General features: G+C 40.7%; 1 protein-coding gene across 5 annotated transcripts in view; it reads left to right on the plus strand.

Moving 5' to 3' along the window:
- The window catches only part of Fer (FER tyrosine kinase), a 310,511-nt gene that overhangs the window by 4,161 nt on the left and 281,643 nt on the right, over nucleotides 1–24,707 (plus strand). For 3 of the 5 annotated variants that reach the window (XM_050153486.1, XM_050153482.1, XM_050153484.1), the window contains exon 2: nucleotides 8,312–8,456. The exons of the other annotated variants lie outside the window; for them this stretch is intronic. The gene's annotated coding sequence lies outside the window, so the exon portion shown is untranslated. The remainder of the gene's footprint in view (nucleotides 1–8,311; nucleotides 8,457–24,707) is intronic. 5 annotated transcript variants of the gene reach the window in all.

Raw genomic sequence — 24,707 nt, forward strand, 5'->3', positions numbered from 1 at the left:
TTTCTAAGAAAATAAATTAAAAAAATATCCCCATTCTAGGGGCCTTACATATTCAGCTTTAAAGAATGTAACATCATGCATAACTTGTAATTATTTCTCAAATCTTCATCTGTAGTTATAAAACTATGACTAATATCAGTCTATATTATTACCATCCATTAGAAGCTTGATATTATCTCTTTCCTCAGTAAGTATTAATTAAAAGTCTGGAAATTTTAATGACAGAGTTGCCTGCCAGGTTGGGAAAGTGCAGTGAAAAGAAGAACGGTTTATTTTGAAGCCATATAACTCGGGCTTCAGCTCCAGTTTCTCTTTTGTGGGATCTTGGACAAATTACTTAATATCATCAAATCATAGTTTCCTCTTCTATTAAATGAGTAAGATAGAATTACCTCATACAGTAGTTATGCAGAGAAAAGGAGACAATGTAAGTAAAAATGCCTGAAGTTAGGAAGTGCTCAGCCTTTGTGTTCAGCTCTTTACATCACTTTTCATCTGTTCTGGTGTTAGCAGGATGGTTCTGTCTTAGTTCGAACTCTTTCACTGAAGAGATGCCATGACCAAGGCAACTATTATAAAAGAAAGCATTTAACTGGGGTCTTGCTTACAGCTTCAGAAGGTGATGGGGGGGGAGGGGAGAGGGAGGAAGAAAAAGAGAGGGCGAGAGAGAGGAAGAGAGGGAGAAAGAAAAGAGAGAGAGAGAGAGAGAGAGAGAGAGAGAGAGAGAGAGAGAGAGAGAGAGGTGAGGAGGGAGGAGAACACAGAGAATGTGGGCAAGCACCTTCTGGTACCAGCAAAGCTGGTCCTCAGGGAAGGGGCACTCAGATCAGTTTCTCAGATCAGGGCCTCTGGATCCTGATTCTGAAGTGCATAGGGGTAGCCTCTTCCACCTCTCGGGTGTAACCAAGAGCTCTGACAGTCCTAGCTAACAATTAAAAGAGGGCTTCTTATTTCTGGTATTGGGGATTTTGGCTTTTGTTAGGTGGTCTTTGGCTCTTTTTTCATCTGTAATCCCAGATGAAAAAAGTTCATTAAAACTACACACACACTGAATTATGTGCATTATAGTTTTTTTTTTATTAGTTAATAGTTTAATTCTTTGTGACTTTTTCAGCCATCCATATTATTTTACCTCCCTCCTTCCTCTTGTATTTACCTTCCTCTCTCTTCCCTAAGGACTGTTCCCCCTCCCCCTCATCAGATCAATAGTTGCAATTCTTAAAATATTTTCTTTAGCTTTGGGATGCCATTTGTTGTTGGTTGAGTGTGCTGTAAATTCCTTTCATTGGAAAGTATTGAATTAAAATCCATAGAGAGAAGGTAAATTTTATTTATTTATTTATTTAGGCTTTTTGAGACAGGGTTTCTCTGTAGCTTTGGTGCCTGTTACAGAACGAGCTCTTGTAGACCAGGCTGGCCTTGAACTCACAGAGATCCACCTGCCTCTGCCTCCCAAGTGCTGGGATTAAAGGCATGTGCCACCACTGCCTGGCTAAATTTGATTTTCTTAAATTTCTTCTTAGCACTCCCACTTTGGATCTCATTCACTTAGTCTGTTTAAAGTTTAAACTGTTTAATTATGGGATTCTAGTTTTTAAAAGAAAACAGTTTAAATGTGCAGACAGCTTGTGGATGTTGGGTGCACTGAGTAAGCCCTCCACTAGGCCTTAGTTGAACTATGTGGCAGTGACTGTCCCATCCTGCTGCACATGTTTTGATTAAGTTAGTGATTCTCCATGTTTTTTCCCCATCCAAGTACAAGATGTTTGCATGTGTGACAGTCTAGTGCGGTTTCTAGATGCCAGCTGTGATTTAGTCTTCTTTCCCACCCAGGTTTATCAGAATGGAGGTGTTGACAGTCTTATCACTAGAGGAACAAACTTGGATTTACTTTAAGTATTGAAAAAAGTCATCAGAAATGTCTATGACTTATCTGTGACAAATGCTTGCCATTTTATTGTTGAGATCAAGGGAATTCCTCTTTCCTTAAATGAAAGTCTGTCCTGTGTTTTCTGGTTGTTCTTGTAATATAATAGAAAATGCTATTATGCTGATTTCGTGTAATTGATAATGAAGAAACCAACATTTAAAAGTTGCAGCAAATGTTAGCCAGCAGCAAAAAGCACTTGACTGAAAACACTACAGTATTTGTTCTAAATGGCATCAATTATTATAGAAAAATGGCAATTAGTTTTATGGTGAAAACTGTCTCTGCAGTGTAACTGTTTTAGGAGTCTTTATATACTAGGCACTTAGTACCTTAAAATGCTCCTTACATTGGCCCAGTCAAAGGAGTGTCTGTAAAATTACATTGCTCAAATGGGAGTGCACTTACTTCTTTTAAAATTCAGTTTTAAGTTTCTGAGATGTGTTTCTCACCATGTAGACCATGCTGGCCTCAAACGGAGATTGGCCTGCCTTAGCCTCCTCTGTCCTGGGATTAAAGGTGTGCTTTATGACTTTTGAGAATGCTTTTAATCAGTCATTTTACACAGAAGGATGGTTAGAAATGAATATTGAACAAAAGTTTTAAGTCCTGTAGAATTTTGGCATTTGATAAAGTCATTTCTTGAAACATTTGCAAATTTAAGGATCTACTTCTGTAAAAGGAAATAAATTTAATTAAAAAAAACTTAAGCTGTCTCTTCAAACTTTTGATGATTCAATAGAGTCATAGTAATTGACTTTATTAAGTATTACTTTTTTCTTTTAAAGCGAGAGCTAGGGAACCCTGCATTCTGCAGTTTATACACAGGTAAAGATTCCCATATGCTGGTGTCTGGGAGGTTGCAGGGCAAGAGAGCATTTCTGGCTTCCAAAGCTTCCTGCTTGCCACATAGTTAGGCTGGTGCTTGAGTTCTGTGACACTCAGTGCTTGCGGGCTTGCTGATGTCGTAGGGATCGAATCTGTTCTCTCAGTGAGGCTGAGTATGTCTGAGGTCTGTCTGTGTTCTTCCTGTGCAGCTTGGGAGGATTTCCCGCACTTGGCTGGTGGGGGCTTTTTTGGTAGCATCACACTGTGCACAAAGGAGAGTGCCAAGGTGATTTGTGAACTCAGATGACAGACGTCATATTATGAAACCATACTCCCCATCTAAAAGTGGCAGCACCATCGTTATTTTGCTTAAACCCTAATCTTTGAAGTAATCCTTAGTTCGTTTTCTTTAATGTCTCCCACACAATCATTCAACATATTCTTTCTTGCTTCAAAACCATTCTGAAATCTAATTCTTACACCTCCACTTCCTTCATCCTAGTTCAGCATCATTTTTCTTTAGCATGACTCCTAGTGAGACTCTGTTGGTGTGCTGCTCTCCAGAGCAGCCTTTCATCCATTTGAGAAGCTGGCCCTTCCCGCAGTCTTCAGGGGACAGCACAGGCTCTGCAGATGAGCCACAGTTTGTGGTCCTTGTCACTTCGCTGCAGGACCTTTGCTAACATTTTTATTCCCTCCACCATTCTCCACACACAGGCCTCCTTGCTGCACCTTAAACAGAGACTCTGTATTCTCTCCCCCTTGGCCTGCAGTGCTTTTTCTCCAGGTCTTGGTATAACTCCTTCCTGTAGGTATAACTCCTATCTTTATCTTCTTCGGGTCTCTGTTATGTTACCATTAGTCTACCTCTCCCAAGCTTCATAACTGAGTTTCTTCTCTGTAGTGATTGTCACAGCTAGTTTTAAAATTTTTTTTTAAAATTATTTTTGATTTTCCTTTTTAAAGTATAATCTCCATGGAGGCAAGATTTTTGGTCTGTTTTTGGTCACATGGCTAATAGTTGTCAGCACATATTTGAGTGAAATTGTAATTAAAACAGTTATTTGTCTTCTGTATCATCGTAGGAAGTGAGAATGCTAGTTTGCTGTTCATCTTGGCCTGCCATCCACTGCTAGTTTGCTATAGTTGTGGGTCTGTCTCTGGGTGTGTCGCTGAGGTACATGCATGTGGGTGTGCCTATGTGTACACCTGTGAGACACATGTGGACACCACAGCAGGACATGGGGTGTATTTCTGTATCGCCCTCTGCCTTATTGCCTTGAGACAGGGTCTGCCGCTGAACTGAAGCTGTCTAGTGTAGGCTGGTTCGGGCAGTGAGCTTTGCGGTTCTGCCCATCTCTGCCCCACAGTGCTAAAGCTACAGACGTGGGCCAGCCTGCCTAGCTGTTTTACACAGGGGATGGGGATTCAAACTCAGGTTCTCATGCTTGCAGAACAGCTGTTCTTACCCCCTAAACCATCTCACCAGCACAAGCCCGTTAGAGTTCAGATTCATATACTAACAAGTCCTGTATCAGAGCCCTACCTAGAGTTAATCGCAGCAAAAATAGTAGCCAGAGGCATGTCACAGCAGTGTTTCCTCGTCCTGTCGTTTTTGACAGATCATATGATAGGGCAGGGTGGCTGCATGTATAGTCAGTGGATTTGCATTCCAGGAGAGAGGGCTGGAATAAAGATATTCTAAACTGCTCTTTCTCCTTAGCGAGATACCATCTCTACTTTCAACATTGTCCTTTTGTGGATATCATTGTACCTTTGCTTCTTCTACATTCCTCCCCCAAGTGCTGCTCTGGCTCCACCTAATCCCCATCTGTGAAGAAAAACACATTTGAGAAATGGGAATTCCATTTGGTCTGAGTGTGTGAGAGATGAGGACCTGTGGCATCACACAAATCAGTTGGTGGGGAAGATAAAGGGGTGCCACAGAGGACTCATCCGTGTCCAGCTGTGCTGTGGGAATCCATGCTGGGTTCTGGTAACCATGATAATGCATATGAAGCAACACAAAGAACCCCATTTCTTCACAAATCTATAGTATAATAAAGTCCTGCTTGAACACATCATCAGTAATTCATTTTGAAATGAATCCACTTCAATATTAATGAAAATGCTTCTCCACTGAAAAATGATAGAGAAGACTTAGCTAGAGATTAAGAGAAACCACATTGGTGCTTTGACTGGCTGTCTCGAGGAAACATTTGACTGCTCAGTATTGAGCCTGGATCAGTTGAATAGTTTTCTCTGTTCCATGTAGTGTGTTGAGCATGACCATACCACAGCAAAAGATGAAAACGTGAAATTCTAAATAACCCAGTTACAGCACTGGCAAGAGAGTCAAACATTTAAATATTAAAAACTGAGTGGATTACTCTGATATGGTGATATATTTGGAAAGGAACTAATTACTTATACAGTGCATACATTCGTACACACTTGCTGCATTTGATTCCATAGAAATATTAAAAATGGGAATATTGGAGATTAGGAACACTTGCTTTTCCTGGGAATTTGAGTTCAGTTCCCAGCACCAATGTCAGGTGACTCCTAACTGCTTGTGACTCCATATGCTTCCAGGCGTCCAATGCCCCTTCTGGCCCCCTTGGGTACTTGTCCATATGTGGCATACATACAGACATGTGGTTTACATAAACTAATGTACACAGGGCTTGGTGGCACTCGTCAGTTTCAGCACCCAGGAGTCAGAGGCAGGCAGATCTCAGAGGTAGGCAGATCTCAGAGAGTTTGAGGCCAGTCTGGTCTATAGAGTGTTCCAGTCAACCATGGCTACATAATGAGACCTTACTTAAACATTTAAAAAAAATAAAATCTAAAAGAAAAAAGGAGAGAAACATAAAAAATGAGAGCCAGTGAAATGACTAATCTGGTAAAGGTGCTTGCCAGTTCAATCCCAGGAGTCCATGTGCTGGAAGAGCCCCTGCTTCTGCAAGTTGTCTTATGCCCTAATAATATATACTATATTGCTATGGTATAACTTGTGTGCTTTTCTGAAAGAATATAAAAGAAGTGATGACTAAAATTCCTATTTAAATATTTTCAATTATACATTTTTCCACCTACAGGAACTCATTCAGAAGCCTTACTTTCTGCCACTGTGTACTCATCAGAGAGAACTGTAATTCACTTTATGATGGAGCTCATTCAGTTACACTCGCTTGGCGGCTGCTGTGTCTCAGATGTGGTGTGCAGGACATTAACAAGATAGAAATTCCTTCCCCCATTTACAGTTTAATGCAAGAAGAGGGATTTAATGACATTTTAAATTCTACGGAGGTTAGATTTGCAGTCACGTTAGCATTGAGAACCATGCCAAATCTAGAAGAAATAAAATGTTTGGAGGCAGTGAAGGTATATTTGGAGATGTGGAGATCACTGGGAGAGTGGAAGACTTGGAGAATGTGACTGATGTCAGTTTCGTGACTGGAAGGAAGGCAGATGTTTCTGGTGACATGTGTGAAATGCCATTGGGTCTTATTAAAGTCAAGGGGAATGGCAGTAAATAAATAAATAAAAATAAGATGGGCCAGAGAGATGGCTCAGTGGGTGAAAAGCGTTTGCTGTGCTCCCCTGATGACCTCTAGGACCCACATGGAGGTGGAAGGAGAGAGCCAACTCTGCAAAGTTAGCCAGTTATCCTCTGGCTTCCACACTTGTCACACACACACACGCACGCCCGTGCACACACACACGTGGGGTGGGGATGAGGAGAGGAGAGGACAGAAGATTATAATCCAGAGTTAGAAACAGAAGGTTTCTATGAGGCAGAAGAGAAAAAAGTTACAAGGTTGTAGAGCACGTAATACAGTCCTTCTATTCGTACAGATGTTTGTGTGGATTCAGGCTGTTATTGCTCAAAGATGTCATATTAAAAACGTGTTTGTAGCCGGGCGATGGTGGCACACGCCTTTAATCCCAGCACTCGGGAGGCAGAGGCAGGCGAATCTCTGCGAGTTCGAGACCAACCTGGTCTACAGAGCTAGTTCCAGGACAGGCTCCAAAGCCACAGAGAAACCCTGTCTCAAAAAACCAAAAAAAACAAAAAAACAAAAAAACAAGTGTTTGTATTGTAATGCACAGATTTGTTCTTTCCTTGTACTTATTCCTCCAAAATACTGTATATTGTGTACCAACTGATACATAACATTTATACTGTAATATGTATTAGTAACCTAGAGAGGGCTTAACGTATTTAGGATGATGTGGGCAGTTTTTATGCAATACTGTGCCACATCTGTTTTATTTTTACTTAAAACTGTTGTCATGTGTACATGTGGTGGGGTGCATATGGAAGTCAGAGGACAACTTTGAGGAGTTGGTTTTTGCATTGTTTGGTTTGAGGCAAGGTCTCTCTTGTTCTGCCAAACTATGTTGGGTTCTCCAGGCTCGCTGACTCTCACACTTGTTTGTAGTCTGCTGTCTGCCTCCCATTTTATCTCTCTTGATGTGTCCTGGCAGTACGAACTTAAGTAGGCTGGCATGTTAGTGTGGGTTTTCTTTGGGTGGAACCCACTCCCCTGCTCTGTGCTGTTTTATATAAAGGACCTGAGCATCTGCAGGGGTCCCAGGACTAATCCATGTGAATTCAAAGGGATCACTGTAACTGGACATCAGTGATAAAGGAAAGACCACAACCAAGAGGCCTCTTAGTTTCCAAGAATTGAGATAAAACCTGCCAAATCAATGAATATGTTCTAAAGCATTTGAGACAGAAAATATGTCTTTGTTGGGAAAGTTTTCATTAACCCTTTGTCATCTTTTGCATACCTAATTACTACTTCTGACTGTGGCTTTTCACTCCAGTTTTTTGTAGTTAAAATATAGTTATATCATTTTGCCCTTTCTCTTTCATCCCTCCAACCTTTCCTTAGCCTCCCCTTACTCCTTCTCAAATTCATGACCTGTTTTCTTTGGTTATATTTGATCAAATTTGATCAAATAGTGTGCATGTGTGTGTGTGTGCACCTTTGTGCACATGCACAAATATATAAACACAAACACAACCTGTCGGGTCTGTTTACTGTTGCATGTATGTACATGATTTCTGGGCTGACCACTTGGTATTGGATAATAAATTAGGGAGCTCTAACTAAGGAAGACTCTTTCTCTGTAGGTGTTACTTACATGTAGTTCTTTGTCTAGGGGTGGGGCTGCCTGAGATTTAACCTCACCACATGTAGCATTTTTAAATAAGGGTAGTACCTCACTGTTTCTGCTGTGCTTCCAGCTTGAAGTTAGTTTTATGCTTTGAAAATGGAGAAAACCAAAAACAGGCTCTTCAGAGCTGGGACTAGGTGGGTTGCGTGTCAAAGAAAGGGGTAAGCATCTGGGCAACTGTGGAAGGAGAGAAAAGGGAGAAAGCGGTGGGCAGGCAAGTTAGGTCCATGTGGTTGTCTTAGGTGGTGAAGGGGAAAAAGTGGCCATTAGATTCTAATAAGAACCTCACTGCATTTCACATGTACATATTTATCTCTCTCCTCTGTGATGAGTACTTCTGACTCCTTACCTTTCTTCTTACAGCCCAGTTCTTTTGGCTAGACCTATGGTCACTCCTGTGAAACTTCACTGCACACTTTCTCAAGTGTCTTCTTCATCCTTAATGTGTAATTCCTCACCATGGACCTGCTCCTTTAGCTAAGACATGGCCATCAATGGTAGTAGTAAGGTAGGATTACTTTACTGTTGTTCTCAGTAAATTGCTAAAAACTTTTGGTTTGGCCTCTGAACCTGTTTGTAATAGTTTTGTGTTAACATTTTAGTGCTTTTTATATTAGATTATTATACTTCAGAAGGCTACTACCATTTTGTGTGTAATTTATTTTTGCTTGTCATTTAATACATTTTGCATGTGGCCCTTGTGATCAGATTAGTTTTTTCAACTAATACTTTTGATTGGTAGAATCTCAATACCCATATTGCTTTTTCAGCCTGTGCGCCTATCAGTCCTATATTTTCAAATGCCTGATACCAAACTCAGCATGCTTTTCTTTTATATTGATTTTATTGAGCTATATATTTTTTCTTTGCTCCCCTCTCTACCTCTCCCCTCCTCTTTAACCCTCTACCATGGTCCCCATGCTCCCAATTTACTCAGGAAATCTTGTCTTTTTCTCCTTCCCATGTAGATTAGATCCATGTATGTCTCTTTTAGGGTCCTCATTGTTGTCTAGGTTCTCTGGGATTGTGATTTGTAGGCTGGTTTTCTTTGCTTTATGTTTAAAAACCACTTATGAGTGAGTACATGTGATAATTGTCCTTCTGGGTCTTGGGTTACCTGGCTCAATATGATGTTTTCTAGCTCCATCCATTTGCCTGCAAAATTCAAGCTGTCGTACTACTTTTGTGTAGTGCTCCATTGTGTAAATGTACCACAGTTTCCTTATCCATTCTTCAGTTGAGGGGCATTTAGGTTGTTTCCAGGTTCTGGCTATGATGAACAATGCTGCTATCTATGAACATAGTTGAGCACATATCCTTGTGGCACGATTGAGCATTCTTTGGATATATACTCAAAAGTAGTATTGCTGGGTCTTGAGGAAGGTTATTTGCTAATTTTCTGAGAAATCGCCATACTGATATCCCAAGGGTCAACATGCTTTTCCTACTGAAAATCTCATTCTTGATTTTGTTTTCTGTATTTCTAGAAAGACTCTGAAGTGTAAACTGAGACTGTGCTTTCATTTCCTGGCCACCCAGATGTGAATAATCACACAAAACTATATTAATTACAACACTGAGCCAAAGGCTCAGGCATATTCTTAGCTAGCTCTTATATCTTAAATTAACCCATTTCTACTAATGTGTTTGTCATGAGGCTGTGACTTACGAGTAGTGTTCTTTCTTCTTCAGTAGCTACATGAAGTCTCCTTGAATCTCTCTGCCTACTCTGTATATCTCTGTTCAGATTTCCTGCCTGGCTTTATTCTGCTAATCCATTGGCCAAAACAGCTTTATTCATCACCCAATAAAAGCAACACATATAAGGACATCCCACATCACTGAAGTGATTTGAAATTAAATTAATAATTAATTAAAAGGTATATAATAATCATTGTTGGGGAAAAGCTTTAACAAAGCATTAACTAGTATGTATTACAAATATGCTGGTTATGGTGGTGCACATCTAAGCACTCAGGAGACAGAGGCAGGTGGATCGTTCTGAGCTTGAGGTCTGCTTGGTCTATAGCAATTTTCAGGCCAGACAGGGCTACATAGTGAGAACCTGTGTTTTATCTAGCATGTCTATCTGTTATTTTCTGTTAAGTTCATTTTTGTATAATACCTAATCCAATGGTAATTTTTTTCTGTGTTCTGCTTAGTCATACCAGTCATTTAAGTGGTATTTAAATTCAAACAAACAAAAAAAACTGTTCATGTTTGAATTTTATTTTCTTCCCTTTTACACCCAAGAAACTCAAAGTCCTGTGAGCCTTGACAGGAGGAAAGAAAAGAGAGAGAAAAAAAGAAAGCACCTCACATCTCATTTCCCCATGTCACTAGCAGGCTCTTCAGATGGCTCCTTACCTTAGGAAAATCAGCTGTCTCTTTGCCTGAGCTAGCCCACCCTCACCCACTGTGATCATCTGAGAGTGAGCCTCCAACTTCTCAGTGGGCCTCTAGAGCCCCATATGACATCTAATTATGGGTTCACTAGCACATGACTTCCCGGAATTTATGGAAGCGAAAGTAACTGGTCTTTACTTTTATATCGTAAGTGGCTTTACTTTGCTCTCTCTTAAAAAAGAGGTCTTTCTTTTCACCAGTAGGAAATCTTCCTAGGATGTTCCCCTATGTTCTGGTTAGTATTTTAGTTTGAAGATTTTCCATTCTTGTGTTAACACACACACACACACACACACACAATATTAAGCTTACTTGAATGTATCTAACTTGTGTAGATTCATGGAAGATTTCATTTATTTATTTTTTTTTAAAAATTTCTTGTGTATGGGTGTTTGGCTTGTGTATATCTGTGTGAAGTACCTGGAGAGGTTGGAAGGGAACATTGGATTCTCTGGAACCGGAGTTACAGATAGTTGTGGGATGTCATGTGGGTGCAAGAGTGTTGAACATGGGTTCTCTCATCAAAGCATTTTTATACTGATACCTGAGGTGAAAACTGAGCTTTAGTAGTTATTAAAATAAATAGACTTTGTGTTTATTTCTTATGAATTTATTACTAGCCATATCTTCCTTTGTTTCCTTTCTGAAGGATTAATTTTTTTAAAAAAAATTTATTTTATGTGTGTACATGTTTTGCCTGCATTCATGTAGGCATGTGCACTGTATGCATGCCTGCTGCCCACAGAGGTTAGGAGAGGGTGTCAGATCTTCTGGAACTGGAGTTGCAGATGGTTGTGAGTCCCCGCGGTCCTCTGGAAGGAAGAGTGCTCTTAACTCTGCCCCTTGGAAAGGGCTTTTAGGTGTTTTGTACAATAAAGAGTTAATGTTTGTTGTTTGTCCCTGTGTAAGAGACATTTGATTAGATGCCTTGAATCTTACTTTTTGTCCTGTTGGCCTATAAGTTTTTCTATTTTCGTGTGGTTATTTTCTTAAAATTTATTTTTAAGGTGAAAAGAAAAAAGAAACTGTGTGTGCATGCATATGAGTTTTTATGTGCTTGTGTGCCTGTGTGTGTTCGTGTGTTTGTGTGTGAGCACAGGTGCCCATGGCCTTCAGGAGAGGGCATTGGATTCCTGCAACTGGAGTAACAGCATTGGTGCTGGGGACAAAACTCAGGTCCTTTGTAAGAGCAGCCATCTCTCTGGCCTTTTTATATTTGAGTTGTAAGGTTGAGAGATTAGGGCAGAATATGGGGACTTAAGTGCTGACTTGTACCGTTTGAGGTTACCCAAACCTCTCCTTGACCCTAAAGCAACTGTGTGACCTGACCAGCTGACTCTCAGGAATTTGAAGGCTGGTCTGGTCTTCTTCCCCATGCCTCAGTAACACTGGGTTCTTCTCATTCTGTCTTCTGCTTTAGTGTTTCATTTTGACAGTGCGTCTTGCTACAGAAAAACTGAAGATGCAGGACAATGAATGTGGGTCTATTGCTTGTCATTTAGATTCCCTCTAACATTGGTGCGTTTTCATTCTTTACGTATTTATGTAGTTTGAAAGTATATTAGGACATCATAACTAAAGTCAGGCATTGTGGTGCATGTCGTTGATCCTGACACTTGGGACAGAGGCAGGTGGATCTCTGACTTCAAAGCTAGCCTGGTCTGGTCTATAGAGTGAGTTCAAGGACAGCAAGGGCTACACAGAGAAAACTTGTCTCAAAAAACAAACAAAACAAAAACACCATAACTAAAATCATTAGCACACAGATCCTGCGGATAAGAATAATTTTCCTATATAATCATACAGTTGAGGTCAAATACAAAATTTAACACTAATTAAGAAGTACGTTTTATGTTTATCTTAATCCATTTGTGATGCCATAATGAACACCTTGTACTAGGTAAAGTATGAAAACAGCAATTGGGTAATCACGTTTCTGGAGGTTTGGAAATGCTGTATCAAGGTGTGCTGGCAGGTTTGGCAGTGGATGAAGGCTTGTTCCTCATATTTCACACTGTTTGAGTTTTTTCACATCGCAGATGGAAGGGTGGGGAGCTTTTCCCTGAAGCCTGTTTTTAGTGAGCATCAGGCTTGTCCTTGTGGGGAACCCACTCATTTCTTCCTGTATCACCTGGGAGGTTAAATGCCAATGTAGATTTTTGTTTGAGAGCCAAGGAGATTTATTTATTTATAATTATTATTTTTTGATATTATAATGTAATTATATCATTTCCCCTTCCCTTTCCTTCCTCTAAGCCCTACCATTTATCACTCCTTGCTCTCTTTTAAATTCATGGCCTCTTTTTCAATAGATTGTCATTTCATACATGTATATGCATATATATTATTAAATACATAAATATAACCTGCTGAGGCCATGTAATATTACTTATATGTATATTTTCAGGGCTGATCATTAGGTATTGGATATAGCCAATTAGTGTGCTCTTCTCTGGGGGAAGACTAATCTGCTTTCTGCAGGGGGAAATGATGTGGGAGTCCCCTCTATGTTCTGTAGTTATCTTAATGAATTAAAAAACTGCCTTGGGCTGGGTGGTGGTGGCGCACGCCTTTAATCCCAGCACTTGGGAGGCAGAGGCAGGTGGATCTCTGTGAGTTCGAGGCCAGCCTGGTCTACAAGAGCTAGTTCCAGGACAGGAACCAAAAAAATCTACAGAGAAACCCTGTCTCGAAAATCAAATCAAAACAAAACAAAACAAAACAACAACAAAACAAAATAAAACAAAACAAAAAACCCTCCCTTGGTCTGTTGATAGGGCAGAACTTAGGTAGTCAGGGAAGACAAAGCTAAATTCTGGGAGAAAAAAAAGCAGAGTCAGGGAGAGCCACTACAGAGCCATCATTAGAGTAAGACATGCTAAATCTTTGCCGGTAAGCCACTGTCATGTGTTGATATACAGATTAATAAAAATGGGTTAAACTAAGATGTAAGAGTTAGCCAATAAGACATTAGAGCTAATGAACCAAACAGTGTTTTAATTAATATAGTTTCTGTGTTGTTATTTTGGGGCTAAGTGGCCAGGAGCAAATGAGCGGCCTTCCTGTTACACATGATTTTATTTTTCTTTTCAACTGGATAGTATTCTATAATATATATAAAAATTTAATTACATTTGTCCACAAAATGATTAAAATCTCACACTTTTTCCCAGATTTTTTTTTAAAGAAATCGAATTTTTTTTAATATTTATTTATTTATTAGTATACAATATTCTGTCTGTGTATATGCCTGAAGGCCAGAAGAGGGCGCCAGACCTCATTACAGATGGTTGTGAGCCACCATGTGGTTGCTGGGAATTGAACTCAGGACCTTTGGAAGAGCAGGCAATGCTCTTAACCACTGAGCCATCTCCCCAGCCCTTCCCTGATGTTTTTAAAAACATATTATTCTTTGACAACTTCTTGCATGCACTTCATGTATTGGTCATTTTTACATTCTTTCTCTCATCCCTTCCCGACAAGTACTCCTCCCACTTTCAGAACTCTGCTTCTGTGACCTTCTGAGTTTAGGCAGTATTTCTTGCACGGGTTAGGATGTATTTTCTGGAGTTTTGGCAACTGCACGTGGATGTACTATGGAAGAAAATGGTACTCTCTCCCAGGAACCCTTGACTGCCTCACAAGTCCCTCTGCTGTCTATGGTGGGTTGTTGACTGCCTCATCTTGTACAGGTCTTCTGTAGATAATCACAGGTACTGTGAGTTCTTCAGCGCCACAGCCGTGTCACAGCCAGAGGACAGCGTTTCCTGCACTCCCCCCACTGTCCAGCCTCTACATTCAGACCAACACAGGGAATTTTGGGGGACTTTTGTGTCCATCCAAACCACAGCAATGTTGTGTGACGTTCTGTATTCAGGCTTCACCAGTTATCCCTGCGAAGTTTTCTCTGGAGTTTCATTAATGCAGGATTCAGTCAGGTTTCATGCATTCCATTTGGTTCTTATGACTCTTTGTTCTCTGTTAAATAGTCCCCCACTTTGCTATTTGCCTCTTTGTTGTTGATGATCTGGTTTTTCACTTAAGGGTTAGTTAGAGTTTGAAGACACAAATTTACTTGATGGCTGTTTTGGGAATTATCTGGTTTTTAAGAATGTTATCTACCTAAAACTTTGCAATTTGCCTTTTGCTTCTAATTCTCTGAGGTTGTAGGAGATAAAAGAGTCCAGGTATTTTTTTCCTTTCAAAATATCATTCAAATTTTAAGCATATATTAGCTGAGTTACGTTTTTCATTTGGTTGTATCAAGTTAAGAAAAGAAAGCTAGGAGATTTATATTTGACTTACTGCACTAGCTTTTGAAATTAAATGAGAAGTCTGCTCAAGGCCCTCATTTTTCATCCTCCACCTTTTAACTGTTGCCTAGGCTTCTGTCTAGTAATGTGTGTCTATAAACCGACTATCATGAGGCAGTGGTAGCTTAAGCATATGTCTCTGACAAAGGCGCACCATTTGGAGTATAAAGCAGATTGAAGTGTAAATCTCATATAGGCAAGTCAGTAGACAAAACCAGAGCGTGGCGCAGTTTGACAAGATTTATGTATTTTTTTCTCCCTGGCTGGAGCTGTCACCTAGGGAACACTCCTTTACTAGCTTTGGGATTTCACAGATTTTTATTGATCTTCCTTAAACTTCGTGGGAGGCATTTACAGGCGACTTTTAAGCAGCATTCCATACCCTTTTTGTTTGGTTTGTTTGATTTGGGTTTGAGAAAGGGTCTCATGTGCCTTTAGCTGGCCTTGAGTTTGCTATATAGCCAAGGCTGACCTTCAATGTCTGATCCTCCTGCCTCTGCCTTCCCAAGTGCTAGGATTACATGTTTGTGCGATTGTACCAGGTTTATAAAATCCTGGAGATTGAACTTGGGGCTTTGTGCTTGCTGAACAAGCCCTTTAGCCACTGAACCACGTCTCTAGGTCTTAGGTAGAATTTTTCAAAGATGGGGAAAAACACGTTTGATTGAGAAGAAAGGGAATTTGAGCAAGGAGAGGGGCTGCTCTGTATAGCTTTAAAAGTCTGTGAAGTGTTTCCCTCTTTTGCTCCACCCAGTTTGAACAAAACCAGAAAAGAACCCTTTCTAGGCAGTAATAGCTGATGCTAAAATGAATTGATGATCATGGAATAAAGGAGTCTTGAAATGGTTACATTTGAATCTAGAGGCATTTTATTGTTCCTTTGGGTCTGACCAGTTACAGTGTCTTTTTCTGCTAGGGTTGGGAACCACGTGTCAACCAGAGGACTAGCTTAAGCGGAAAAGGGCTCTGAAAATGGAACCTGTGGAGAAAGGGGAGCCACTTCATCCTATTTAGATACGGATAGAGGAGCCACGTAAAGAATGCTTGTTGGTTAATTCTGGTGCTATGCCCTCTATTTGAGTTGTCAAAAACAGATTCTTAGTCCAAAGAAAGGAGACAAGGGCAGAAAATTAAAGTTATTAGCGTCCAACTTTAGCTGGAGTTGAGATTTACATGTATAAGTGTTTATAAGTGGCCCTGTTAAATTTCTCACATTTGTGAGGAAGGAGCTCCAGGACTTGATTCTTTAGACTTGTAGTCATATCTGAAAGATACAGGTCTCTGGTCTTTTGATCTTCCACTCCTCCAGCCCAGGCATTCAGGGTTATCAAACTTCTTACAACTTAACCAGGAGCACACCCAAAAGTTGTAGCCATTGAAGCACATAAGATAGATTCTGCCTGTCCTTATGTGGGGCTGGCAAGTAGGTCAGATTTTAGGCCAGGCTTGCTTACTGATCACTGAAGAAGAACCCCCAGCGAAAGCTGAGAGTGTTGTGTGACACTGTTCCTGGGGAGACATGAACGCATATCTGCTCACCCCAGACAGGGAACCAGTGACCGACCAAAGTATGGATACCACCAAAGTCCACTTTGTCAGCCACTGTGTTTTATTGGAGTTGCTTACCAGAGCAGAAATGACTCAGAATCAGCTGCATCACCAAAAGCTCACGCCAGCATGGGTGACATCACCCCAGCATCACCCCAGCATCACCCCAGCATGGGTGACATCACCCCAGCATGGGTGACATCTCATGAAAGCTGGAACCTGGAGTGCACTGCACAACCGTAGGCAGTGTCCGTTCCAGGGAGCTCAGTTTGATCCCCTTCCAGGTATCTGGTCTGGTCTGTGCTTCTCCTAGGTTGTCTTGTCGGAACCTTTTCTAGGCACATCAGCTTGTCTCAGAGTGTCTCTCAGCAGCCCTTACTGCCCATATATGTTCAGTGAGTGGGCCTCGTGACTCTGATTAGTTTCAGGTACTTTCTGAATCCCGTGAGTTGTTTACTTTGTGAGTTAATGAGCGTTCTTGCAGAGCGGGATGTTTCACCTTCCTTTAGAACACCTATGTCTTTGGAATGTCCTTGTAGGATGGAATATTTTACCCTCCTTTACAGCTTCCTGTGTCTTCATGGCCTTCCTTCTAGGATGGAGGAGGGCTTTATGTCAGGAAGTTGCCATGCAGCAGAGTTTACCGAATACTGAGTTCTGTTGTTTTTTCACTGGCACTGCGGGTACACCTGAATCTACTGCTGTTTCAGCTACTGACTGCAGCTCCGCGGTCACTGTCCCACCAAGGCCCAGCTGGAAACGCCTCTTGCTGCTGCCAAATATAATTTTTAAATTCCTATGGTTCTATTTATCAATAAGACTCAGAAGTCAGATCCTAGGGCGAAAACCTACTAGCTCAGAGTGACTGAGAAACAACCAACTGACTTTCCTCTTTAGCTGATGACCCAGCAAGAGAGCATCCTTTCACTCCACCAAACCAAAAAAGACTTTTATACTCCCTACCACTTCCTGTGTCTCTTTGTCCATCTTCTGGATGCCCTCTGACTCTCTATGACTACTTTCTGTCAGCTAGTTGCTGGCTCTGCCTTCTGACCCAAGGTTGATTTTACTTAATCAGTTTAGTCTATAACAGTATAATTGAATATTCCGCACCAAAGTTCTGCACATGGTTAAGATGGTAGAGGTTCATCGCAGAAGGAGGAGGCTACAGCTGGCTTCTAGGACAGCCCCTTTTACTCCAGGTGCTAGAATATTTCTTGCTAAGCTGCTTGCATATTTGCTCTCATCTATAATGTGACATACCACTTAATGTGAGTGGTATGTTAGTTACTTCACATTTAAAAAATGAATTTATTCTGTGAGCATGGGTGTGCACCACATGCGTACCTAGCATCCATGAAGGCTGGAAGAAATAAGATCTGGGACTGGGAGTTACAAATGAGTGAGCTACCATGTGGGTGCTGTGAATTGTGAAGTGAACCTGGGTCCTCTGGAAGAGCAGCCAGTGCTCTTAACTGCTGAGTTATCTCTCCAGCCCCTAGTTACTTTTCTTTTTGCTGTAACCAGATCTGATAAGAAGTAAGGGCTTATTGTGGCTTACAGTTTGAGTGATACAGTCCATTGTAGCAGGTGTGGGAGGTAGCTGGTCATGCTGCATCTGTAGTCAGAAAGTAGAAGAGTGAATAGGATGTAGGACCAGGCTATAAAATTTCAATGCTTGCTTCCAGTAATAAATTCCTCCAGTAAGATTCTATGTTTTCAAGTTACACAGCCTTCAAAACCTGTGTGGCTAGCTAGGAATCAAGTGTTCAAACATGTACGTCCATGATGGACAGATCATATTCAGATCTCAACAAATAGCATATAATTTTCTCTCTGAAATTGGTTGGTTTTGCTATAATTCACATTATTAGTTGCTAAAAGTGTTTATTAGTCATGCCTTACCAAACATTTTTATGTTATATATTTGAGGTGGCCAGATGTGCCACCATGTGCATGTGGAGGTCATCTTAGACAATAAGCAAGATTGGAGTCTCCCCTTCTGTCACAGTCATATCTTCTTATGCCTAAGAACATCAAAGTTTCTCTCTTTCCCTCCTTTAAAAACACCATTTAAATTTTCTTTATTTGTGTGTGTGCATGCATGTGCACCATGGTGTACCTGTGGAGATAAAGAGACATGTTGCAGGAGTCATTTCCTTTATTGTACCATGTGGATTTTAGGGGTTGAATTCAGGTTGACAAGCTTGCACACAAGTAAGTACCTTTACTGGAGCCATCTTTTCGGCTTCGCTATCTTTCTTTCTACTTACTTCTTATCTGTGGTATTTCGAATTGAACATAGGGCCTTATGCATGCTAGGCAAGCATTGTACTACTGAGCTATATTTGAGCACTTAATTTTACCTTCTTAATTACTTGGGGCTGGAGAGATGGCTCAGTGGTTAGGAGCACTGGCTGCCTTCCTGGAGATTTAATTCCCAGTATCCACTTGGTGGCTCATGTCATCTATACTCTAGTCTAGTGCCCCCCTCAGGTCTCTGTGAGTACTGCATGTGCTTTGTGTACAGACATCATACAGACACAATACTCATACATATTTGTAACATGAAGGGGCCTGCTTGGTGGGGTTTCTGTCTAGCCCAGTACCCCACAGCCGGTGAGCCCCAGAGAAAATCACACAGAGGACTCCATAAGATTATAAACTGATTGGCCCATTAGCTCAGGCTACTTATTAGCTCTTATAACTTATGTTAGCCCATTATTTTTATCTATGTTAGCCACACGGCTCAGTACCTTTCTCAGTGGGGCAGCTTACATCTTGCTTCTCTGTTGGTCTGGGCAAAACTGTGGAGAGAGCTTCCTGCTCCTCAGAATACTCCTGTTCTCATCGCCCCGCCTCTACTTCCTGTCTGGTTGACCCCCCCTCCCCACAAAACTCTGCATAATAGGTACATGCCATCTCCATCTGAAAGAAAAGAAAATTGAGCTCTCAAGAAGATAAAGTACGTTTTATACCATTGGCGGATGTTAGGGTTGAGCCTAACAGTTCCTTTTCCAAAGCCACTTCCTATGTAAAGAGATAAAGAGACTCTACTTTCATACTGCTCTTGTTAGCATCCCTGGATGGGTTAGTAAAAAGACTTCCTTCCTTTGTCTTTTCTACCCCCATTTCTTCCTTTCTCCTTCCCTTCCCCCCTCTCTCCAGGGACTGGTCTCAGGACCTCGTCCATGTGCTCTTCCACTGATCTGTGCCTCCAGATCCATTTTTTCCATAAGATTTTTGTGCCTTGTACTTAATTCTACTCTGTCTTTTCATAGCACATATTTTTATATTCAGTTACACACACCTTTCTATGGGTTGGAGGAATGAAGTACGATTAATAAAAACTTAGAGAAATTTGGGTTCAACCTGAAGACCCCAAAAGCAAAACATCAAGTCACTGACTCTTACTTTGACCTCAGTCTGAAATGGCAATCCTGCCTCCAGGAATCTCAGAATGAGACTGAGACTGAGAGCTGTCTCCTTCCGTTTTATATTCCTCTCTAGGGCTGGGATTAAAGGCATGCATCATCAGTTTCTATGGCAGCTAGTGTGTCTGCTGGGGTTAAAGGTGTGTGTTATGACTGCCTGATAGTAAGGCTGGCCAGCGGGGCTGTTTTACCCTCTGATCTTTATTTATTATTTATCTTTATTTATTATTATCTTTGTTTATTAAAACCTGTGTTTGTGTGTACACCATTGAATTATTTGTTATCATTTGTCTCTGTTTCTGTAACCTTATTCATCTCAGTGTTTTTGTCACTAAGAAATGTATGCGACAAATAGGTGCTCAATATAGGCTTGCTGAGTGACTTTTGAATCTCAGTTGTCATTGCTGTGACCTTGTTTTCCTTCACTGTAAATTGTTTGAAGGCAGTATTCTAGGTTTTATGTACCTTTATGTTCCTAATAATTATTTCTTGTGGTTACACAATAAAATGCCTATTGACTTATATCAATTCCTTTAAAAATTTCTGCTCTCTTCAATGGCAGGTGTTGCTACTTGGTGTAGATTTCTTGACACAATGATATGACAGTCAGATGAAGAGCAAACACATTCTCCATTTGGTTAGCCTTTTCAGGGGGAGATTGTCATCCACTAAAGCAGTTCTGGCCAGAGCTGTTTTACTTGAATTTAATTTTGTCTTTAAATTGAGCTGGAAACATCATTTTCAGAAGGAAAGCTTAGCAGAAATTTAAGGCACAGTATTTTGTCCATGACGTGACCTAGTAATTAGCAGTAAATGGCACTGTCTTTGTGGTTTTGTGAAGCTAGTCTTTCTTTGTCCCACCAGTCAGCTTCTAAATAAGCACACGAATCTTAATTATGAAAGCTTGGCTGTTAGCTTAGACTTGTTTCTAACTAGCTCTTATAACTTAACCCATTTCTGTTAATTTACGTACTGTGACGTGGCTCACGGCTTGTTACTTCATCTCCTCCATGTTATGCTTCCTCTGTGTCTGATTGGAGACTCTGTTTTCTTCCCAGTGTTCTCTCTGCCCTAAAAATCCTGCCTAGCTATTGGGCATTCAGCCTTGTATTAAACCAATCACAGTGATATACCGTGTAAAGGAATATTCCACAACAGTTATGATTCTGTCTATTGGAGTGCTTTAGAAAAGGGACTTTACTTTGTTCATGCAGAGCTAATTTTGAGTTTGTAATTATGGCTATTGCTTGCTTGCTCAGTATGGCTTTGTCTCAGCCTTACTGCTAGAAGCACATAAAAGCTGAGAAACGTTGAGATCATTCCTTTTTCTCTTTTAGCCATCTGGCTATTTCATGTTATCACTGTACAGACATTTTGATGATACTGTCAGTGTGAGTTGTATAGTGATTTGGATAATTCTTATAGGACTCCAGGTGTCAGTCCTCAGCTTCTAAGTCTTGCTTGGGGCAGGGTGTCTTTTGTTACTGCTGCCCGTGTCAGCCTCACTCTCCTTAGAGCTCCTGGAGAGTCGTCCTCCCATGTCTCGTAGGAAATACAGACAGTTTTGCTCCCATGCCCAGCTTTTCCGCAGGTTTTGGGATCTGAGCTCAGCTCATCAGGCTTGAACAGCAAGTTCCCTTGTGCTGAGCTGTCTCACTGACCATACTTTTATTACATAATTTCATTAACTTATTTGCAACCTTTAGTGCTGGACGTCATTGGATCTCTTTAACAATCTTAGATAAAGGAAAAACACTTTTTTTTTTAACAATAAAAGATTTGTGTTTCCCCAATTTGAGAGCGAATACTCAGTATAGGTTAAACTTTCTTTATGCTATTAATAACCCAATATTCACCAGGAATAGTAGTACACATCTTTAACCCCAACTCTTGGGCGTCAGAGACAGGATCTCTGTGAGTTTGAGGCCAGCCTGGCCTACACAGTGGGTTCCAGGACAACCAGAACTACATAGTAAGACCCTTTCTCAAATATATAAATACATGAATAAATAAATAAAATCACAGTATCCATTCATTCTTTCATTCATTCTTAATTACTCCTCCTCTTCTCCCCTCCTTCAGTTTCTTCTTTTGCAATGGTATCATGTACCTCAGGCTGGTCTCAAACTTGCTCTGAAGTTGAGGATAACCTTGAACTTCTTATTCTCTACCTCAAACTCCCAAGTGCTAGGATTACTACAGTGTATCTCATCATGCCCAGAAGAAACACTATTTCTATCTTGGCATTGGCAGAATGTAAAAGTTGACAGTTACAGAGCCAAAAATTGAGAAACAGGATGCATTTTAGGACAGATACTTGTGTATATCTGTGTTCATAAGATATTACCATAGGAATTTTGTCATCCTACAAAGAAACTATCCGTTTTACAATTTGCTGTTTAAAAACTTTCATTCTGTTTATGAAATTTATATATGGGGATATATTCTATGAAAATTAAGCTTCTAATTTTAGAAAACAGCATTTTTATGATTCTTTAAAATTTTTAATTCAATCACTGTTTTTGGCAAAATGCAGTCTCAAGTTGAAGACCAATAAATAAGATAGGTTAAATAAACCCAAATAGCTAGCAATTTAGTAAGGTTTATGTTGATTTAACTTTTTATAAGCTTGTTTCTTACAAAGAGATAGCGTTGGGGTGAGGATGTAGCTTAATTGGTAGCATACTTACCTGGTGTGCATGAAGCCCTGGGTTTAATCCCCAGCATCATGTAACTGAGCATACCACATGCATGTGATAACAGCTCTGCAAATAGAGAAATAGAGGCGGAGGTCAGATGGATGGCCAAGGTCATTCTCAGCTGTATAGCAAGGTTAGGGGCAGTCTGGGCTACAAGAGACCTTTTTTTTTTTTTAAATTAGTTTGATAACAGCATACATGTACTTTTGTATAATGTCCTGTCACTGCCTGGTTTATAATTGATATCTACTAATTATATAAATATTTTTCTTTAAGGAAAGTTTAAATTATGTGTATATGTATATGAGAGTTTAAGTGTAGATGTCATGGCGGACAGAGGTGTCTGGTTCCCTGCGGCTGGAGTTCCATGGGATTGTAAGCCACCTGGTGGATGGGAGGAATCCTCTGTGTGTGGGCATGCTCTTAATTTCTGAGCTAGGACTCCAGCCCCTAAGTTATAAAGATTTCTATTCTCTGTAACAACCTAAGTCCCATGGTATAAAAATGATGCATCTGAATTCTTTTTGAGATAGTTCACAGTTTAATGGAAGACATAGACTGGTTAAGGAGTTAAAGCGTGCTGTAGTATGCGCTCTGCTAAAGATAGCCACGCCCAGTTCCTGTTCTAAAGACGGGCTGCTCAGTGTTGGCCGGGCAGACATCCCAGAGAATACAGCTTTCGGATTTGGTTGCTGAAGACTTTCCAGGAAGATGTGAATAGAAAGACATTTAGATTGGGGGAACGACATCTCCAGGGCCACAGAGGCGTGACAGATCAGGGGAGATTTTAGGAACCCAGATGTTGTGGTTTCCTCCTGTTGCTGTGATAAACACCATGACCAGAAGGACTTGTAGGAGGAAAAGGATTTATTTCAGNTATATATAGGCTTACAGGCCCATCACAGAGGGAAGTCAGTGCAGGAACTCAAGCAGAAACCGTAGAGAAACTTTGCTGGCTTGCAGGCCATGCTCAGCTAGCTTTCTTATACCTGCCCAGGGTGTGGTGCTCCACAGTGGCTGGGCCCTCCCACATCAGAGGCAACCAAGAAAATCTCCTGCACATATGCTGTTTATAAGCAAATCCAACCCAGGTAATTCCTCAGTGAGACTCCCTCTTTATGTGACTTTTGGCTTTGCCAAATTGACAATTTAAGCTAGCTAGCACCATAAGTAAGTTTTAAAATTGTGTGACTGTTATGGAAGATGGAAATGTATCGATTACCAGGCAAAAAGGACTTTTTAACCTCTAGGGTGTGGTTATAAATTAATACCTAACATTATAAATGCTACTAAGATTAATGCCAGTTATTACTGTGATGGTTAGTCTTCATTGTAATCTCACTGATTTGACTCACCCAGGAGAGTCAGCTCTGGGTATGTCTTTGAGGGAGTTCCCAGTGAGGTTTAAGTTAAGGAAGACATAAGGTGAATGTGAACAGCGCTACTGCATGGGAGGAAGCCCTGAGCTGAGTAAAAATGAGCAGGGGAGGAGCCATCTGAGTACTGCCATTCCTGTCTCTCTGCTTCCTGGTCGGCACCACTTACGGAGCTGCTCTTGCTGCTTTGCCGTTCCCACCAAGATGGACTGCATTCTTCTGAACTGCAGCCAAAATAAACCGTACTGCCCTAAATCGCTTTTGTCGGGTGTTTGTTTGCAATGTTGAGAAAAGTAAGTAATAAAAAGTATAGATTGCTGGGCACTGGAGATGCTGGTGCAGTGCTGTGGCGCTTCAGCCAGTTAATTCATGGTATAGATTTCTCTTGTCTCCCATGTACAAGTCACTTTCCTCAGTGATGGAGATGGTGGTTACGGAAGAGAGAATTTACCTGCTTGTTTCTAACTTATATTTCAATTGAACACTGTATACACCCCACTCTGTAATTATTGATAATACAATTTTCTCCCATACCTTGTATTACTTCTGGAACAATATGGATGATTTTGTGAGCTCCCTGTCCCGTATTATGAACTATAGTTTGAGGGTTTTTTTTCTTTTTTTGGCTGCTGCTAACTCTGTCTCCAGTGCTAGTATTATCGGGGTGTACCTCCATACCTAGTGTTAAAGGCTGGGCATTTTGAAAATTTAAATTTTTTATTGATGCAATTATCAATTGCTTTTTAATTTGTGAGATTATGATTTAATTGCAGCATTTCTCCCTTTAAGTCCTCTCCTATCCCTTCCCTGCTTTCCTTCAAATTCATGGCCTTGTTTTTCACCAGTTGTTGTGGCTTGCATATACACATATTCGCATATATATTGTATATGTGTATGAATTACTTTTTTTTTTTTTGGATTTTTCGAGACAGGGTTTCCCTGTAGCCTTTTTTGGTGCCTGTCCTGGAACTAGCTCTTGTAGA

This window comes from Alexandromys fortis, unplaced genomic scaffold (assembly GCF_014885135.2).
Source record: "Alexandromys fortis isolate MF-2015 unplaced genomic scaffold, M_Fortis_MF-2015_v1.1 scaffold_61, whole genome shotgun sequence".
NCBI classification, from domain to species: Eukaryota; Metazoa; Chordata; class Mammalia; order Rodentia; family Cricetidae; genus Alexandromys; species Alexandromys fortis.